Raw genomic sequence first — 21,889 nt, 5'->3', positions numbered from 1 at the left:
ATGGTAGTTCTATTTTTAGTTTTTTAAGGAACCTCCATACTGTTCTCCATAGTGGCTGTATCAATTTACATTCCCACCAACAGTGCAAGAGGGTTCCCTTTTCTCCACACCCTCTCCAGCATTTATTGTTTGTAGATCGAATATCCAAAGTAATCTTGAGAAAGAAAAATGGAGCTGGAGGAATCAGGCTCCCTGACTTCAGACTATACTACAAAGCTACAGTAATCAAGGCAGTATGGTACTGGCACAAAAACAGAAATATAGATCAATGGAACAGGATAGAAACCCCAGAGATATACCCACGCACAAATGGTCACCTTATTTTTGATAAAGGAGGCAAGAATATACAATGGAGAAAAGACAGTCTCTTCAATAAGTGGTGCTGGGAAAACTGGGCAGCTACATGTAAAAGAATGAAAGTAGAACACTCCCTAACACCGGACACAAAAATAAACTCAAAATGGATTAAAGACCTAAGTGTAAGGCCAGACACTATAAAACTCTTAGAGTAAACATAGGCAGAACACTCTATGACATAAACACAGCAAGATCCTTTTTGACCCACCTCCTAGAGAAATGGAAATAAAAACAAAAATAAACAAATGGGACCTAATGAAACTTAAATGCTTTTGCACAGCAAAGGAAACCATAAACAAGACAAAAAGACAACCCTCAGAATGGGAGAAAATATTTGCAAATGAAGCAACTGACAAAGGATTAATTTCCAAAATTTACAAGCAGCTCATGCAGCTCAATATCAAAAAAACAAACAACCCAATCCAAAAATGGGCAGAAGACCTCAACAGACATTTCTCCAAAGAAGATATACAGACTGCCAACAAACACATGAAAGAATGCTCAACATCATTAATCATGAGAGAAATGCAAATCAAAACTACAATGAGATGTCATCTCACACCAGTCAGAATGGCCATCATCAAAAAATCTACAAGCAAACTCTATTTAGTATCTAACCTCCATAACACACTAAGTTCATCTTACAGAAAATAAAAATATATGTATTTAAAAATTGATCTGAAAGAAGAACATAATAACTGGAACAGAAATAAACAAGTCCCAAAAGAAACAACCATAACAATACTTAATTTTGGAAATGTAATTTTCCCTAATATAATTAATTTATGTTTATGATTCATGAACTGTTCCTTAATTTTCTGCTATAATTCTGTACCATTTGTGTAACAAGCAGAAAAGTTCCAGTTTATGGGAATTACAAGAAATAGAGGACAAACTAAATGCCACCATAAGGAAGCAATCAGAAATATCCAAAGGTGGAACATTTGACAGGACAAATGGCCCTGGCTTTTCCATACAGCAGGGCCAAGAAAAGAAAGGACTGGCCTGTATTTCAAAAAAAATCAAGGGGCAGAACACCAGATCCTGGAATGGATGTGGATTTGCAAAAACAATTGTATAAACTCTTGAAGGACAATTGAGCAAATTTGATTATGAACTGAGTATTAGATGCAAAGAATCTACTTTTGGTTATGTTTAAAGATATTCTGTTTTTTTTTAAAGGTATATACTGAAATATTTGGGGGTGGAACATCATGATGTCTGTAATTCATTTGAAAATACTTAAGCACGTGAAAATAAAGTAAAAAGTAACATGTCTATATGCTAATGGGAATGTGATGGAAATAAGGCTATTGAGAAGGAAGATGATTTAGGAGGGAGAGGGGAAAATTGGTCGAGTGATGTTCTTTTTTTTTTTCTTTTTTTTTTCGAGTGATGTTCTTGAATAGGCAAGAGGGAATGAGGTTTAGAGCTGAAGTGGAAAGACCAATTGTATTTGGGAGCACGGAAAGTTTTTTCTTCATTTTGCCCAAGAAAATAGGTTAAGTCATCAGCTGAGTGTGAAGATGAGGAAGGTTTCAGGAGAGAGAAGTACGGTGGGATGAGTGCAGTGGCTCTAAAACTTCAGTGTGCATGAGTCGTCTGGAGAGCTTGTTGAAACACAGACTGAGCTCCTCCCCAGGATTTCTGATTCAGTAGGTCTGGGGTGGGGCCTGAGAAGTTGTATGTCTAACAAGCTCCCAGGTGATACTGATGCTGCCGGTCTGGGGATCACATTTTGAGAACCACCATGATTATTGTGCAGCATTAGGCCCCCTTGAGGTTTTAAAGTGAGAACATTCAGTGTGGTTGAACTTTTTCTTCATGCATGTTCAGCTGCAGAGGTGTAGTTGAAAAAGAGGCAGAGGGTTGCATGAGACAGAGATGATCACCAAGATCATCACAGAGCTGGCTCCTTATTGCTCTGGACTCAGCCCAAATGAAACGGCCTCAGAAGCATCTTCCTCCCTCCTCATCATCTTGAACTTTCACATTACTTTTTCTCACAAATTTTTTCATTCTTTGGAGTCGTATGTATATTTATTTTGTTACTTGTTTCTGAGTCTTTTCACCAGAGTTTATGCACCACAAAACAGGAATCTTTTTTTCTTGTTGGTCACTGCTGTTTTCCTAGAACCTAGAACACTGCCTGGACATCACAGGTGCTTAATAAGTATTTATTGATGAAAAGTAGAAAGAAAGAAAAGAAAAAGAAAGAGAGAGAGAGAAAGAAAGAGAAAGAAAGAAAAGAAGAAAGAAAAGGAAGAAAGAAAAAGAAAGGAAGGAAGGAAGGAAAGAGAGAGGAAGGAAGAAAGAGAGAGACAAGGAAATATGAATCACTATACAAGAAACTAAATCACAGTATTAGTTTTGACTATGAAGAGAAAAATATACAATTATAAAAATATATAATTATAAAATATATTAGACACAGATTACTATGTCTAAAATTAATGTAAATACATTAGAAAGATGGGAAGCAGGGGCTAGCTAGTTGCATTTTCTTTTCCTGAAGACAGTGTTTCCCAAATTCCCTGTTTGGACCGTGAATAGGTTGTGGTCATTGGAACTTGGGCAGTGAAGATGCATACCATTTCCATGCCTGGACATCAAACATCTCATGCAATCCTTTGTTCTCTGTCTCTCTGTCTCTGTCTCTCTGTCTCTGTCTCTCTTTCTCAGCTCATCAGTGGGCTGGGTGCAGAGGACAAGTAGTGACCTCTGGGGAGGCCCTAGGGGACAGTGGAGACATAGAATGAAAGGGACCTGGGTTCTCGAGTAGCAGCTTGGAGGACAGCAGTGTGGAAGGCTGCTCCCAGACACTGGCTGGACTTCAGATGAGTTCAAAATAAACTTTTGTGTCAAACAGCCACTGAAATTCCAGGGCTCTTTTTATTACTGCAAAAAAGAGAAATGTCAAAAAAGGGATTCAGGGCTTCCCTGGTGGCGCAGTGGTTAAGAATCCACCTGCCAATGCAGGAGACATGGGTTCGAGCCCTGGTCTGGGAAGATCCCACATGCCACGGAGCAACTAAGCCCGTGCGCCACAACTACTGAGCCTGCGCTCCAGAGCCCTTGAGCCACAACTACTGAGCCCACGTGCCACAACAACTGAAGCCTGCGCGCCTAGAGCCTGTGCTCCATAACGAGAGAAGCCACTGCAATGAGAAGCCCGCGCACCGCAACGAGGAGTAGCCCACGCTAGCTGCAACTAGAGAAAGCCCGCACACAGCAACGAAGACCCAATGCAGCCAAAAATAAATTAAATAAATAAATAATAATAATTTTTTAAAAAAAGGGATTCATTAGGAACTACTAGTGTATCAGTCTGTGTCCAGTCAGGATAAAGAAATCACACATTAATTGGAACAGGGAAAGTTAACATAAAGAATTATTAACTGTAGAAGAGTAAAGAGAATTCTAAAGAATACTGTAGCGATGAGGAAGAGAACCTGAATTCTGAAATAAATCTTTAGCTGATTTGCTCTAAAGTGGTATTCATTCCACTCTTTATTCCATCTGCTGAATATTCTTAAAGAATATTTCCATTTGCAAGATATCTACTGGGTTCTTTGTAGGGTATAAAGAATTCAAAGTAAGATATACACTAATCAAAATAAAATTGACTCCAGGAGGGATCTGAGCTTCTGTTCCCACCTGGCAGCGAACAGCAGGAAAAAATGGAGTGAAGAAATGCTGGTTGGCACTGCACTCCCCCACCCTGATGTCAGTAGTGCGAAGTGTGGACCTGAACTTCCCCCTTCATCTGGAGGCAACAAGGCCATGGGAATTGGTGCTCCACTTACACCAGGGTGGCATCAGCAGGGCCCAAAGGGAGCTGAACATCCCCCCCCCAACCTGGACCTACATGCTACACCTAAACAGGGTGACTGCCTGCTAAATAGACCTGGGGTCTCACAATATACTACCTAAAATGTCCAGTATACAAGAGAAAATCACTCATCATACCAAGACCCAGGACAATCACAACTTGAATGAGAAAAGACAATCACCCGGTGCCAACACCAAGATTACTCAGATGTTGGAATTATCTGATGAGGATTTTTAAAGCAGCCATCATGAGTGTCCATCCACAGACGAATGGATAAAGAAGGTGTGGTATATATATGTAATGGAGTATTACTCAGCCATAAAAAAGAATGATACGATGCCATTTGCAGTAACATGGGTGGACCCAGAGATTATCATACTAAGTGAAGTGTCAGACAGAGAAAGACAAATACTGTATGATATCACTTATATGTGGAATCACAAAAATACAAATGCACTTATTTACAAAACAGAAATAGACTCACAGGCATAGAAAACAAACTTATGGTTACTAAAGGGGAAAGGGGGAGAGGGATAAATTAGCTGAACTTTTCTCAAAAGCATGATAAGCAAGTGCTACAATTAGTCTGATGCCAACTTTACAGTTGAGTTCACAGAGATCATGGTCACTGAACAACTGGCTATAGCTTTTCTATTTTACCTTCCTACTCTTCAGGTACCTTCAAGACTTGTACTTGATTCTGGCTGCTTGGCATATACTTTTGTTTAAAGTAATCGCTATAGATATTGTGTCTGTTTTTCTTTTCTAAATGGGAGATAAGTCACAAGTCCTGTGATAGTTTTCTCTTTTCCATTAGTCTTTTTTTTTTTTGGCTGTGCTGTGTCTTTGTTGCTGCTCATGGGCTTTCTCTAGTTGCGGCGAGCCGGGGCTACTCTTTGTTGCGGTGCACAGGCTTCTCATTGTGGTGGCTTCTCATTGCGGTGGCTTCTCTTGTTGCGGAGCATGGGCTCTAGGCGCGCGGGCTTCAGTAGTTGTGGCATGCGGGCTCAGTCGTTGTGGCTCGCAGGCTCTAGAGCGCAGGCTCAGTAATTGTGGTGCACGGGCTTAGTTACTCCGCGGCATGTGGGATCTTCCCGGACCAGGGCTCGAACCAGTGTCCCCTGCATTGGCAGGCGGATTCTTAACCACTACACCACCAGGGAAGCCCTGATTGTGGGTAACTTTTATTTTCACCTTTTTGCTTATGCATGTTTCCTAATGTTGCTACAATTCTTCTGTATTGTTCGGTTTTTAAAATAGGTTTTAAAATGTTAACTGCCTTCATCAACAAACCTCCTCCATCTCTTTGCCCTAGGGATGCAGTTTCATTTAGGGACCCTACACAAAACCCATCATGCTTTCTTTTCCTTCCCATTTTTGCACCTTTTGGGCTCCAGTCTGCACTGTCCTAAGCTGCATCTAGTCCTAATGACAAAAGAATTAGATGTCACTATTTTCCTTAACCCCAAGACTCAACTTGTTTCCTTTCCCCCTTACCTCCTCTGCCTTCATTTCTCCAAGAGAAATAACCTCAAATCCATTCTCTAGAGTTGTATGGTTGAGGAGCTAAATGTGACTATTGACTTAAGAGAAAAACAGAAATGAAACCCACCCCATCCCTTCCTAATTCCTGAATATTTTACTTCTTCCTTTTTTTGGGGAGAGGTGGATGAGTGGGGGTGGTCTTCTCCTTTCACAATCTTTTTCCTTTTCTCTGCAAAGAAATACATAACACACCTCCACCACTCCCCTCAAAAATCCTGGATTCGGGTCATACCCACTGTTAATATCTAGCTACTTACTGCATATCTTGCATAACTTGCTTAACTTGTTTCTTCTGTAATGAAATTAATCATACCTACCTTATTTACATTACAAAGTGGTTGAGTTGGTAAATATAACCTGAAAAAGCTCTGAAGACATAAAATGCACATTACAAATTCTGAACGAGGCATGATTGTTTGTTCTTTTTCTCCTCCTCTTATTCTTCTACTTCCGGCCTCCTTTGATTACTAGTTAGGTTTTCTTCCTTTTCTGCTCTTTCTCCTTTCCTCTTTCTCCCTCCTCATCAATCTCTTTTCTTATTTATTTATTTATAAAAATTGAAGTATAGTTGATTTACAATATTGTGTTAGTTTCCAGTGTAGAGCAAAGTGATTCAGTTACACGTATATATGTATATATCTATATTCTTTTTTTTCAATTCTTTTCCATTATAGTTTACTACAAGATATTGAATATAGTTCCCTGTGCTATACAGTAAATCCTTGTTGTTTATTTTATATATGGTAGTGTGCCTCTGTTAATCCCATACTCCCAATTTATCCCTCCCCGCCCCCTTCCCCTTTGGTAACCATAGTTTGTTTTCTATGTCTGTGAGTCTGTTTCTGTTTTGTAAATAAGTTAATTTGTACTATTTTTTTGATTCCACATATGAGTGGTGTCATATAATATTTGTCTTTCTCTGACTTACTTCACTTAGTACGATAATCTCTAGGTCCATCCTTGTTGCTGCAAATGGCATTATTTCATTTTTTTTATGGCTGAGTAGTATTGCCTGTATGTATGTATATATACATATGTAAATGTATATATATCTTCTTTATCCGTTCATCTGTTGATGGACACCTAGGTTGCTTCCACGTCTTGGCTATTGTGAATAGTGCTGCTATGAACGTTGGGGTGTATGTATCTTTTCTTTTTTTTTCCATGTTTAAAAATACATTTTAATATGAGAAATAAACTACATCAAAATAACAATAGTGGGGCTTCCCTGGTGGCGCAGTGGTTAAGAATCTGCCTGCCAATGCAGGGGACACTGGTTCGAGCCCTTGTCCGGGAAGATCCCACATGCTGCGGAGCACCTAAGCCCATGTGCCACAACTACTGAGCCTGCATACCACAACTATTGAAGCCCGCGCACCTAGAGCCCGTGCTCCACCACAAGAGAAGGCACCACAATGAGAAGCCTGAGCACCACAACGTAGAGTAGCCCCCGCTCGCTGCAATTAGAGAAAGCCCACACAAAGCAACAAAGACCCAACACGGCCAAAAATAAATAAATAAAAAATAAATTAATTAACAAAAATAATAATAGTGATTGTAGTTGAGGTCTTGGGACTGTTGGTGCCTTTTCTCCTAATTTCTAAGTCTTTTATAATATGAACAGATTTATTTTTTTTCACATGTATAAGAATTTTATTGTTGCATTGTTTTTTAAAATTTTTATTGGAGTATAGTTTCTATTGGAGTATAGATTTACAATGTTGTGTTAGTTTCTGCTGTACAGCAAAATGAATCAGTTATACATATACATATATCCACTCTTTTTTAGATTCTTTTTCCATATAGGTCATTAGAGTATTGAGGAGAGTTCCCTGTGTTATAAAGTAGGTCCTTATTAGTTATCTATTTTATATATGGTAGTGTGTATATGTCAATCCCAATCTCCCAATTTATCCCTCCCCCGCTTTCCCTCCTGGTAACCATAAGTTTTTTTTCTACATCTGTGACTCTATTTCTGTAGATAAGTTCATTTGTATCATTTTTTTAGAATCCACATATAAGCAATAGTGCATGGTATTAGTCTTTGTCTGACTTATTTCACTTAGTATGATAATCTCTAGGTCCATCCATATTGCTGCAAATGGCATTATTTCATACGTTTTTATGGCTGAGTAATATTCCATTGTATATATCTATCACATCTTCTTTATCCATTCATCTGTCGATGGACATTTAGGTTACTTCCATGTCTTGGCTACTGTAAATAGTGCAGCTATGAACATTAGGGTGTGTGTATATTTTCAAACTATGGTTTTCTCCAGATATATGCCCAGGAGTGGGATTGCTGGATCATACCGTTGTTCTATTTTTATTTTTTTAAGGAACCTCCATACTGTTCTTCACAGTGGCTGCACCAATTTACATTGCCACCAACAGTTTACGAGGGTTCCCTTTTCTCTACATCCTCGTCAGTATTTGTTATTTGTGTTCCTTTTGATGATAACCATTCTGACAGGTGTGAGTTGGTATCTCACTGTGGTTTTAATTTGCATTTCCCTGATGATTAGTAATGTTTAGCATTTTTTCATGTGCCTGTTGGCCATCTGCATTTCCTCTCTGAAAATGTCTATTCAGTTCTGCCCATTATTTAATCAGGTTTTTTGGGATGTTTTTGATATTGAGCCCTATGTGCTGTTTGAAAATTAAGCCCTTGTCAGTCACGTTGTTTGCAAATATTTTCTCGCATTCTATAGGTTGTCTTTTCATTTTGCTTATGGTTTCCTTTGCTGTGCAAAAGCATTTAAGTTTAATTAGGTCCCATTTGTTTATTTTTGCTTTTATTTCCATTACTCTAGGCAACGGAGCCAAAACGTACTGCTGCTATTTATGTCAGAGAATGTTTTGTGAACATTCTCTTCTACGAGTTTTATGGTGTCCTGTCTTACATTTAAGTCTTTAAGCCATTTTGAGTTTATTTTTGTGTATGATGTGAGGGAGTGTTCTAACTACCCACCTCTTTTCATTTATTCCTTCTGCAAACATAGATCAACGGCTGGGTCAGGCACGCTGCTAGAATGCTTTGAAGAGCTCAACGCTAAAGCGGGAACCCAGCTTACAGACTAGTAGCTGCAGTATGATGCTGTAATTTCTAGAATAGCACAGAGGACCCTGCGATTGATTCTGGGCACAGGAGAGTCTTCCCAGAGGAAGTGGTGGTTTGAAGAGGGCTTTAAAGAATGAAATAGTTCACAGATAGGCAGAGGAGGGAGGGAAGAGCATCCCAGACAGAAGAGCCACCTGCAGAGAGAGAAAAACGGATAATCCCAGGAAGACAGAGGCAGAAGATGCAGCCAGAATGGAAGATTACAGCCAGATCATGACGTATTTTTTTAAACCTGACTAGAGTTCAGACTTATAACCGAATTCAGAGTTTGCTAGCTTTGTTTTCGTTGTGGTCTTGGGAGAGGGCTTACAGGATCACTGAGAGGTCTCCCTGTCAGGCGAGAGGGGGTTGCAGGGCACCAGCTGTGTGGGAATAATTAGCATCTTCTCATCCCAAACACTTCCCAACCCTGACCTACTCACCCTTTACTTCTCTCTTGCTTTGTTTTTCTCCCTCCTCTCTACCCTACTCCCTCTCCTTTCCCTACTGCCCTTCACCACTCTGGGCTCTCAGTGCATTTGGGGCAGGAAAGCATGATCAATAGCATTAGGAATTCTGTGCAAGTGCACTGGTGCCCACGTGGTGGGTGTGAAAGGGAGGAGGTAAAACGGGTCCCCCACCGAGGATCACAATTACTCACTTGGTCATGGGGGGAAGTGAAATAAAGCACAAGGAAACAAAAAATGAGAGCAACGGGCATGGGATTTGTAGGCGGGGTTTTCCTACCAAAGAGGCAAGAGGTAAATTCATGTCCACGTTCGAATTTTTTTTAATGTATGAAAAATAGTGGGTCTGAATTATGGGTTGTGAGAAGGTAAAGTTTCCTTTGCTCCTGCCAGGGTCCTGAGCAGCCTCTCAGAGTGATTCAGGGCCATCACCCACCACCCCAGGATGTCCCCCAATTGTGACAAGCAGGACCAACTATAAAATTTCACTCAGAACATATATTCTCAACAGGAGCAGTATCATCTCCAAGGAGATAAAAGTGGTTTGGGGCGGGGGGCAGGGAGTGAAAAGAATCTTGGATATTATTGTACAACGGTTAGTGGCCCTCCAAAGGGCCACTGTACATAAACAAATATATGTTATATCTGTGGTATTAAGATTTTATGAAAGGATAGCCATTAGGAAAATAAAATTGTCTAGAAAGTTTCCTAAGGGGCATGATAATTTTTAAAAAGTTGACAACCACTAATTCAGAGGAAAACATCAAATTCCTACATATGCCCCTATGAGATCGGGCCCATTACCTCCCTGAACACAGAAAGTTCCACACGGGCCTCTCTGCCGATTCTCCAGTACATCAGGCACACACATCCGTGCTCACACTGAGCCTTGGCATTATGTTACCTCTGCCGCGGATACTCTGTCCCGGGTTTCCTCCAGGCGAACTTCACCTCCTTCCAGTCTTCGCTCGACTCTTCTCAATGTCTCCTCAGAGAGACCCACCATGACCACCCTATTTAATACTGCAGCACACTCTGGATCCCATTTGCCCTGATCTACTTTTGCTTTTTTTTCCCCATAGCACTTATCATCTTCTTTTCATACATTTAATTCATATATGCCATGTCCACATATAAATTAGTAAGATTTTACTAGACATTGCATGTTAACTTTTTTGCATCATTACTGCCTGTATATTTTAACTTTACCAACAACAACAGACAACAGCAACAAAACCTTCTCTAAAGACTACAGACAGTGATAAGACAGAGCAGTCGTCACTTTGCTATGCTCAAGTATATGGAAGTCTTCTGTTGGTGATGAAATACACAACCCTCTCCCCTCACTGAAGAGTATAGCCTGAAACAGAAATGGAACGAGTTAAAAGATAATACAAAATGACATGCAGTTTTAAGACAACTAAAACTAGATGTAGGTCCAAAGTCGTTAAACTTTCCACCAACTGGTGATGACTGGCTGTGTCAGAATCATCTCGGGGAACTTTTGAAAAGAGTGCCCTGAGACACATTTCCCAGTTTTCAATTTTAGTATTGTTCAGGGTGGGAGCAGAGCTAGTCTCAGGTATTTCTAACACACAACATATTTAAGAACTACAAGCTCCATTTTATTAAAGCATTTTTTAAAATATTTATTTATTTGTTGTGCCGGGTCTTAGTTGTGGCAGGCGGGCTTCTTAGTTGTGGCATGCATGTGGGATCTAGTTCCCTGGCCAGGGATTGAACCCGGGCCCCCTGAATTGAGAGCACAGAGCCTTAAACACTGTGCCACCAGGGACATCCTACAAGCTCCCATTTTAGAATTAATCAGAAGCACCACAGCACAAGCCAATATAAAAATTTACATGAGATAAGGACCCAATTTAGTAGCTTTTCACCGAGTCACTGAAGCAGACATAAACATTTTCTTTACACAGGACTACATAGATAGGTGGAACAAGATGGAAAGGAGGCCACTTGCTACAGCAACTGATGGCAGTGTTCTACCGTCTCATTTCCCTGGTCCACCAAGTAGGTTCTAAAGCGATGCATTATCGACTTTTCAAACAATTAGACTGAGTGGAACCATAGCAGCGAGGATGCATGCTGCTTCTACCAAATCCACAGGGCCCCGAACACTGGTAACACCAGTGCACCTATATATTACTGAAACAAAAGTACCAAGAAATAATTACATAAGACGCACCGATAGTTTCTGTGTGGGGCAGGGCTGGGGCCGTGGGGGGAGGTGTCAGTGATTAATGTTGATCCTGAACCGCTGAAGGGCTGCAATCCAGAATTTGAAAAACAGACCCACTTCAATACTTCACTTCATAGGTAGGAAAACACAAGTCTGTAGATACGCCATTTCACTATCTCAGTTAAATCTTCCGTGTGACCTTTCGTTTACCAAACTCCCACCATGAAATCTCTCTACAACATAACCTCAAATGATGTCCATCTCCAAGCTCTGCATTCTCTTCCTGCAGAGGCTGGCTTCCACCAAAGGACCTAGAACAAGGCCACCAAACCTCTCACCTTACAAACCCTGTGGCCAAAGAAAGTGACCCATACTTTCTCCTCGAGGGCAAAAATTCTAAGACAACATAAGTTAGGTAGATCATCCATTACATATGCCATCAACTGGAGCAGTTGCACAGGAATGTCCATTCTAGCCATAAGTAACCAGGAGGAAAAATAGAGCATGGGGCAGACAATGGATAGATGTACACTAAAAATGATAAAACTGTTTTTAGAGACATTTCTCTTGGCTATAACAAATAATTTAAAGTAGGCTGCTTACAGGTAAAAATCACAATGAACAGCATTATCAATTAAACAATTCCCAAAGCTAGTGATTTTAGCTAAATAATTATACGTTGGAACCTTCTAAGAAGGCTGCTAATAAACTAAACTATGTCAAAATTTGCAGTTTTACAGTCAGACTTGAAAGCCAAGGTAAGCAACTACTTTGTACAGCTATTACCTCTGATCAAGGCATAAGAATTCACTCAGACAGATAACATTCATGACCTACCTAAAAATAGGATAGCTCATAATTTTTCTAAACTGTTCTTCCCTGCTATGGACAGCCCTTGATCTCTGACTATAAAGCTTGGCAAACTTTGTCAAACGCTGTTAGTTTTATAAGTTACTAAAAACCTCTATAAATAAAGCCTCATTTCTCAAATCTGGACAGTTCTCTCATTCTGAATGTCTAAACATTTAGGTCACAAGTTGAAATACCAGTAGAAAAATATTCGTCTTTAGGCAGGTTGTATAGTTACCACATGGCAAGAAACTGACAAAAAAATGTAAACATTCAGAGCATAAAAATACTTCAAAGCATTATGAACTTTGAACTTAGTACACTTTCCTAAATTTTAGTATTTCCAAATACAGGAAAAGCAGACTGCTGTAGGATCTTAGATGATTTAAGCTAACTTAATAAATGAATGAATCTTTTCCAGTCCTGGGAAATGTATAGTCCTAGAAGGAACTGTAAATTCAGTTGAGTGTGGAAAAAAAGTATGTGGCCAGGGCTGAGGATGTGACTCATGACCACATTACTAATTCTGTCTGGGACCCCTTCCTTAGGGTCATAAGAATAACTAGAAATTGAGGCATGTTAAAGCTGTATCTGGAGCCTAGCCAGAGCGAGAGGGATTCTTTTCTTGGGCCTCATTCATGAAGAGCCTCAAATGTAGGTTTTGAACAGTCCCCGAAAGGGGGTTGGTCATATCTTCAGCCAGAGACATGCCCACTATAAAGGAAGGAGACTTTCAGCCTACAGTTTAACCGGTGTCTCATTACAGCATCCTGCCTCAAGGATTAACTTTGTAAACCCTGTAATTATTTCATGACTATCAAAATTATAAAGGTTTGTAATGTCTCCCTGTTAAAAGCATTCATTTGTTAAATGTATCTAGTTCAATCGTGCCACAATTTTGGAACCCTGCTTTTGCTTCTCTTTGGTTTTCACATACTACTAAATTTGAGAAATGGAGGTGGCTTGGGCTTTAAGAGAGCCTGCATAAGTCACATAGTCTTGGTCCGTCTTGGCCACAGAGAACCAAGGAAGTGGACTCTGCAACATTACATGGCGCTTGCAGGCTGCCAGGTCCCAGACCCCAAATGCCTCCTACCCTTCTGGTTCCCCAAGCTTCCTCCAAGATATGTTCTTACAAAGCACATTCCTTCCCTTTTGCTCAGTTATCCCATAATACTCCTGAGTAGGGGCAGGTGTAAAAAAGGGAAAGTGAGAAGGATCACCCAGGAGTGCTGCCTGTGATACTGTGATTTATGATAAAAAATATATATGTGGTCTTTGTCCCATTTCTGGCACAGAGCTCCTAAAATCCTTAGAGTTTCCTAAGTGAGGAGAGCAACAAAGGTGTCTTTCGTTATGTTGATGAGGTGACTCTGAGGTTCTGGACTGGTTGTCATTGGAGCCAACCAAGGGATTAGGGGGTTGGAACTTTCAGTCTCACCATCCCCATCTCCTACACCAATGGTCAATGATTCAATCAATCATGACTGTAAGGAAGTCTCCATAAAAACTCAAAAGGACGGGATTTGGAGAACTTCTGGGTTGGAGATTCAGGAAGAATTGTTCACTCGGAGAGAGGATGGAAGCTCCGCTGCCCTTTCCCCATACCTTGCCCTGTGCCTCTCTTCCATCTGGCTCTTCCTGAGTTCCATCCTTCTATGATAAACCAGTGATCTAGCAAGCAAAATCTTTCTCAGAGTTTTGTGAGCCACTCCAGCAAATTAATCAAACCCGAGGAGGGGGTTGTTGGAACCTCCAATCTAGAGCCAGTTGATCAAAAACACAGGTGTTAACCTGGGCTTTGACTGGTCTCTGAAGTGGGGGATGGGGCAGTCTTGTAGACAGAGCCCTTAAACTGTGTAATTTGATGCTATCTCTAGGTAGATAGTGTTAGAATTGAGTGGAATTTTGTTGAATTCTCAGACTCCCAGCTGGTGCCCCAAGAATTCTTTGTTAGTGTGGGGACCACCCTGCAACACACACACATAGCAGTGAAGTCCAAGAACGCTTTTACAGGCCCAGGTATGAATGCTGCCATGAAAACCATCACAGCAAATGGGCACCCGCCCTCTTGGGGTTTTGTGGCTGTGATGGTTCATTTTATATGCCAGTTTGGCTAGGTTGTGTGCCCAGTTGTCTGGTCAAACACCAGTCTAGATGTTGCTGTTGAAGGAAACCAGAATACGTTGCTCCAAAATCTGCCTCTTTGACATAAAAATTACTTTGCGCTAAAGGTATTTTTACCAGTAGGTGCAAGAAGGATGCTCTGACTCTCCCCTTTTTCTTCCTGAAAGCAGGAGATAAGACCTTCATATGGAAGATGTGTCCATCTCCTACCAGAAGGAAAGTAACATTCTTATCATCAAGGATGGGAAGTTAAGACTTGGAAAATTCTGTAAAACAGACCTTATTAAAATAATTCCTGTCTTTCCACAGTTTAGTTGCTTTTCCACAATCACCTCTTTGCTCAACCTGGTATAAAAGCATGTAGGTTTTACCACTTCTTTGGCAGAAACATGAAAAACAAAGCTATGTATTATTTAGAAATCTATCTCAAAATGATAAAGAAGATCAAGGAAGTGACCAAAAAAATTTGAAATTATGGTTACTTCTGGGGTAGAGAGGGGGATGGGATAGAGAGACACACAAAGGATTTCAAAGAGTTGATAGTTGCTATAGACTGAATGTTTGTGTCTCTCTGCATCCCCAACCTGCCAGATTCATATTAATCCTTAATTTGATGGTATTTGGAGGTGGGGACTTTGGGAAGTGCTTAGGTCATGAGGGTGGAGCCCTCATGAATGGCTTGAACACCCTTGAAAATAGACCCGAGCGAAAGACTTGTACTCAGAAAACTATAAAACACTGATGAAAGAAATCAAAGATGACATAAACAGATGGAGAAATATACCATGTTCTTGGATTGCAAGAATCAATATTGTGAAAATGACTATACTACCCAAAGAAATCTAATGATTCAATGCAATTCCTATCAAACTACCAATGGCATTCTTCACAGAATTAGAATAAAAAATTTTACAATTCATATGGAAAAACAAAAGACCCCAAATAGCCAAAGCAATCTTGAGAAAGAAAAATGGAGCTGGAGGAATCCGGCTCCCCGACTTAAGCTATACTACAAAGCTACAGTAATCAAGACAGTATGGAACTGGCACAAAAACAGAAATATAGATCAGTGGTACAGGATAGAAAGCCCAGAGGTAAACCCACGCACATATGGTCACCTAATTTATGACAAAGGAGGCAAGAACCCACAATGGAGAAAAGACAGCCTCTTCAATAAGTGGTGCTGGGAAAACAGGACAGCTACATGTAAAAGAATGAAATTAGAACACTCCCTAAAACTATACACAAAAATAAACTCAAAATGGATTAAAGACCTAAATGTAAGACCAGACACTATAAAACTCTTAGAGGAAAAAATAGGAAAAACACTCTTTGACATAAACCACAGCAAGATCTTTTTTGACCCACCTCCTAGAGTAATGGAAATAAAAACAAAAATAAACAAATGGGACCTAATGAAACTTAAAAGCTTTTGCACAGCAAAGGAAACCATAAACAAAATAAAAAGACAACCCTCAGAATGGGAGAAAATATTTGCAAATGAAACAATGGACAAAGGATTAATCTCCAAAACATACAAACAGCTCATGGAGCTCAAAATCAAAAAAACAAACAGTCCAATCAAAAAATGGGTAGAAGACCTAAATAGACATTTCTCCAAAGAAGATATACAGATTACCAACAGACACATGAAAGAATGCTCAACATCACTAATCATTAGAGAAATGCAAATCAAAACTACAATGAGGTATCACCTCACACCAGTTAGAATGGGCATCATCAGAAAATCTACAAACAGCAAATGCTGGAGAGGGTGTGGAGAGAAGGGAACCCGCTTGCACTGTTGGTGGGAATGTAATTTGATACAGCCACTATGGAGAACAGTATGGAGGTTCCTTAAAGAACTAAAAATAGAACTACCATATGACCCAGCAATCCCACTACTGGGCATATACCTTGAGAAAACCATAATTCAAAAAGAGACATGTACCACAGTGTTCATTGCAGCACTATTTACAATAGCCAGGACATGGAAGGAACCTAAGTATCCATCGACAGATGAATGGATAAAGAAGATGTGGCACATATATACAATGGAATATGACTCAGCCATAAAAAGAAACGAAATTGAGTTATTTGTAGTGAGGTGGATGGACCTGGAGTCATACAGAGTGAAGTAAGTCAGAAAGAGAAAAACCAATACCGTATGCTAATGCATGTATACAGAATTAAAAAAAAAAAATAAGGTACTGATGAACCTAGTGGCAGGGCAGGAATAAAGACGTACACAGAGAATGGTCTTGAGGACACGGCGGGGAGGGGGAAGCTGGGGCAAAGTGAGAGTAGCATGGACATATATAAACTACCAAATGTAAAATAGTCAGCTAGTGGGAAGCAGCAGCATAGCACAGGGAGATCAGCTCGGTGCTTTGCAACAACCTACAGGGGTGGAATAGGGTGGGTGGGAGGGAGGCTCAAGAGGGAGGGGATATGGGGATATATGTATGCATATGGCTGACCCACTTTGTTGTACAACAGAAACTAACACAGTATTGTGAAGCAATTATACACCAATAAAGATCTATTAAAAAAGAAAATAGACCCCAGAGACCTCTCACACCTTCCACCATGTGAGGACACAGCACAGATGTCATCTGTGAAACGGGAAGTGGGCATTCGCCAGACACCAAATCTGCTAGCGCCTTGATCTTGGACTTCCCAGCCTCCAGAACTGTTAGAAATAAATGTTTGTTGTTTATAAACCACCCAGTCTATTCTTTTATAGCCGCCTGAATGGTCTATGGCAGTAATATTCTATTTCTTAAGATGTAAGTGTCTCTCTCTCTCTCTTTCTCATTCTGTGTGTGAGTGCATACATACACACTGTTATTAATACATAAAAGATTCAATAATTTAAAAAATCTTAAAAAATAAAGTAGGTCTTGTGACCCAGCAATTTCACCCCAAGGTATTTACCCAACAGAAATGTATACGTATGTTCACCAAAAGACATGAACTGGATCATTCATGGAAGCTTTTAGTCCTAATAACTCACAATTGGAAACTACCCAAGTGCCCATCAATAGTTGGATGGATAAATAAATTGTGTCACATGCACACAATGAAACACTATAGAGCAATGAGAATGAACGAACGAAACCCCCACATGGCAACATGAATGAATCACACAACCTTGATGGTAAATGAGAGGCGTCAATCACACAAGAGTACCTTCTGTGTGATTCCATTTACGTCAAGTACAGAAACAGGCAAAACTACTCAATGCTGTTAGAAGTCCCTTTCTCCATGGGAGAAAGGTTGAGACTGGACAAGAAGGGCGCTTCGGGAGCTGTAATGCTGTTTTTTCATCTGGATGCTGGTGCATGTGCGTTCAGTTTGTGAAGAGGTACTGTGCTGTACATTTATGATGTGTGAACTTTTCCTGTATGTATATTATGCTTGAATAAAGTTTTTTTTAACATCTTTATTGGAGTATAATTGCTTTACCATGGTGTGTTAGTTTCTGCTTTTGAATAAAGTTTAATAACAAAGTCGGGTGAGAGGATGTAGAAGGTCAGGGTGGTGGTGGGTGTGCTGTTTTCTATCAAGGGGACAGGATCAGGTTCTCGGATAAGGTGAAAACTGGACGGAAACCCTGAGGGAGTTCGCTGTGCAAGTATCTGTATACCTTGAGGAAGAATATTAAGAATATTGTGATGAAGATAATGGGCACGATTAGATCAGTTGTGATACCTGAATCCTGGAATGCTAAGTAGCCTTAGAGACTGGGAGATGTGACACTGACATGGGAGAAAACTGATGACTATGAACAGTGCAAACGGGATGACACATAGCGTTTGTAATAGCCACAATTTAATTTTTGGATTATGTAAATACACATAAAATGAAAAGAAAGAAAGAAAGAAAAAGAATACGCTGGTGAGTGCTCACTGAGCTTATTTTAGACAATGAGTTCTTGAAGATGAGGACCTGGTCCACCTTGAAATTCCAGTGTCTACCTCAGTACCTAGCACGTTGCTAAACTACAAATTGAATAATTTTTTTCTATATTATTCCAGCTGCTCCCAGGATTTCCTTCTGGTTTTTAGAGACTTTTTGTTTCGGCCTCGTGGTCTCTAACTTTGCTCTTTGCCCTTCCTTCTTTTGAAAAGGAGGGAACAAATCGTGAGGCGTGAAATAACATGTTTTCGTCCATCCCAGTGGCAGAGCTGGCCTCCTCCTTTCTGTCTAAGCCGTTTCCAAATGATCCCAATACCCCGTCTCTCAGCCTAGCAGAGCCTCCTGACTGGAAACCACACATTTTAAAATTTACCCCCAACTCGACCCCTCCCAATGCACACACCTTGTCCCATGGGTCCTAAGGGGCTCATTTCTAGTGTGGCACTTACTACACGTCACTGTGACACTTTGTTTGCCTGCCTCGCTCACTTACAAGCTGAGCAGTTATGGGGTCAAAGCACATGACTCTGACTCTTACCCTATAGTCTTTTTAAAAATTAATTTTTAAAAATTTAATTGCACTGTAGTCTTTGAAAAGTGTTGGTTGAAGGGGTGGGTCAAGGTTAAGAGAATCAAGAAAGGCAGACTTGGGGTTGGGAAGTTTGTTGATGGCTGTTTGATAGGGTAAGAATTGGTACTAGGAAAATAAGAGGCAAGGACGTCTAGTTTCAAAGCAAACAACAACCACCCCAAAAAAATCAGAATCGAAAAGAAAAAGAATGCTAACCGAGGCAGCACAGATGCCAAACCCACAGAAACCAGCCATAAGTTAACCACTGTATTAGTCAGGGTTCTCCAGAGAATAAGGCGAAGGGGGGTGGAGGGAGAGAGAGAGTATTTATTTTAAGGAATTAGCTCACAAAGTGTGGGGACTGGCAAGTCTCGAATCTGTAGGGTAGGTCAGCAGGCTGGAAATTCAGGCAAGAGCTGATATTGCAGTTTTGAGTATGAAATCCACAGGGCAACAGGCCAGAACTCGGGAGGGTTTCTATGTTATTCAAGTCTTGATGAGAATTCCTTCTTTTCCGGAGACCTCAGTCTTTTCCCTTAAGATCTTCAACCGGTTGGATGAAGCCCATCCACATTATGGAGGCTAATGTGCTTTGTTCAAAATTAAATACTCACCCTACCTTAGAAGTACCTTCAAAGTGTAGGGCAGGCAAATTTTTTTACCTCTACCCCCTTAGGGTTTTCAGCTGGGTCTGCGAATTGACATAAAACAGAGTAGCAGGAGAAAAGCATACAGGCTTACTTAGTACAAGTTTTACGTGACGTGGGAGCCCTCACAAGAAAATGAAGACCCAAAGAAATGGCCAGATCTATGTGCTTTTATACCAGATAGAACAAAAAGAGGTGATTGTAGAAAAGTAACTGAACTGTGGGGAGGCTAAGGAAAGAAAGGAATTATTTTAATAAGGTCTGTTTTACAGAATTCAGTAGGTCTGGGTCTTGTGAGTGGAAACTTTGCTTCATTTTTCTTCATAGCACTTTTCACCACTTAATATATTTATCTATTATCTGACTCACCCTCTTCCTCACAACTTGAAAACAATAAAAAATGTGTCTTATTTCTATTCACTGCTGTATCTTCAATTCCAAGAAGAGCGTCGGGTACATAGAAGGTGCTCAATAACACCGGTTGAATGAAAGGATGAAAAACTTTGCTCCCTACATGAGTAGTATGACTCAAGCTGTTTGTGAAAATGAAACAATTCTAACGATGGCTGATGAGCAATGTCCTGTAAAAGTTTCCTCTGTGTTAAGTAAAATGAGAACAGGGAATTTCTGAGGTAAAATTAAATGTAGCTAAAAAAAAAAAAAAGTAGTTGGCCAATGGAGCAATGGAAAAAGCATCAGCCTCAGCACCAGCCGACTTAGACTGGAATCTGGCTCTGCCAGTCGCCAGCTGTGTGCCGTGAGCAAGGCTTAATCTCTCTTGTTTCCACTTCCTCATCTGTATAGTATCTGGGATGAGTGGGTTAGGCCGGTATACAGATGAAAACACTCAGAACCAGTATGTGCCAAAAAAAAAAAAATTGGTACCACAAACTGTCATCAATATCTAAGGCCAGGGAAGGCTTTGCAAATCAAGCATCCCCACAGAACTTTCTCTACATCCTCCTCCAATTTAAATTTTATATTATAATCATACCTCATCTTTAAAAAAGGCATCCATCTTCTCTAATTAGTTTTCTCCTCAAGCAACAACACTTTGTTTTATGTTGTTGAAATATGATTCACATACTGTAAAATTCACCCTTTTAAGCTTCACCATGCAGTGGTTTTCATTACATTCACAAGGTTGTGCAACCATCATCACTCTATAATTCCAGAACGTTTTCATCACCCAAAAAGAATCTTCACACCCATTAGTCATTCCCCATTTCCCCCTCCACTCAGCTCCTGGCAACCACTAATCTGCTTTCTGTCTCTTTGGATTTGCCCAGTGTAGACATCTCACATAAATACAACCAGACAATATGTGGCCTTGTGTGTCTGATTTCTTTCACTTAGCATAATGTTTTCAAGGTTTATCCATGTTGTAGCACAGATCCGTACTTGATTCCTTTTTATAGCTGGATAATATTCCACTGTATGGACATGCCACATTTCATTTATCCAGTCTTCAGTTTATGGGTATTTAGGTTGCTTCCATTTCGGGGCTATTGTCAATAATGCTGTTATAAACATTTGTGTACAAGTTTTGTGTGAATGTATGTTTTCAATCCTCTTAGGTATGTATTTAGGAGTGGAATTTTTAGGTCATATTTAACTTTTCTACATCTAATTCTCATTTATAAATATAGTAACTCTATATTTAACTTTTAGAGGAAACTTGTCAATCTGTTTCCCACAGCAACTGCACTATTTTACGTTCTTGCCAGCAATGTATGAGGGCTCCAACTTCTCCACATCCTCAAGTATTTACTGTTTTATTACTACTTATCATTTTCCCTCACCCACATTAACATTGCAGCAGCCCTAAAAACTATTTAAATTAAAACAAAAAATTTCTGTGACACTCATATATTTAAAAATGACTCCAAGGTCATTTTCTAATTATTCCTGGCAGAGAATATTCAGTATTGCAGCTGCCTTGGCTAGCGAGGGATCAATGCACCATCACACCGTTTCTTACAGAATCCCGGGACAAAAAACCACTTTGGGAACAAATTTCTGTCTTAGAGAGCTGCCCGGAGTAGGCACAAGAGTAGCACTTGAATAGCTCTTCATCTGCATTTCACGTTTTTTTACTCTATTCTCTTACTGTCCCACTGCGGGCGGTCTAGCTCTAGGTGGAACCCGGGCCGCCTCTGTTGCGCAGGCACAAACCCTTAGCCCAACCTCCTCCCTCCGGCCCCGCCCCCCCAGGCCCGCCCCTCCGCCGACATGCCCCCCTATCTCGGCGCTTTGGGGCTGAGGGAAGAGGA

At 40.4% G+C, this 21,889-nt stretch overlaps 1 protein-coding gene across 1 annotated transcript in view; it reads left to right on the top strand.

The window, feature by feature from the left end:
- Nucleotides 1-14,837, top strand: part of MBLAC1 (metallo-beta-lactamase domain containing 1) — a 35,034-nt gene extending 20,197 nt beyond the window's left edge. The window contains exon 2 of the mRNA XM_060123449.1: nt 14,648-14,837. The gene's annotated coding sequence lies outside the window, so the exon portion shown is untranslated. The remainder of the gene's footprint in view (nt 1-14,647) is intronic.
- The last annotated feature ends 7,052 nt before the right edge of the window (nt 14,838-21,889 follow it).

The sequence above is a fragment of the Lagenorhynchus albirostris genome, chromosome 15, assembly GCF_949774975.1.
Source record: "Lagenorhynchus albirostris chromosome 15, mLagAlb1.1, whole genome shotgun sequence".
Lineage (NCBI taxonomy): Eukaryota > Metazoa > Chordata > Mammalia > Artiodactyla > Delphinidae > Lagenorhynchus > Lagenorhynchus albirostris.
The sequence above is the reverse complement of the archived record's forward strand: the minus strand, read 5'-3'. Positions and strand labels throughout refer to the sequence as shown.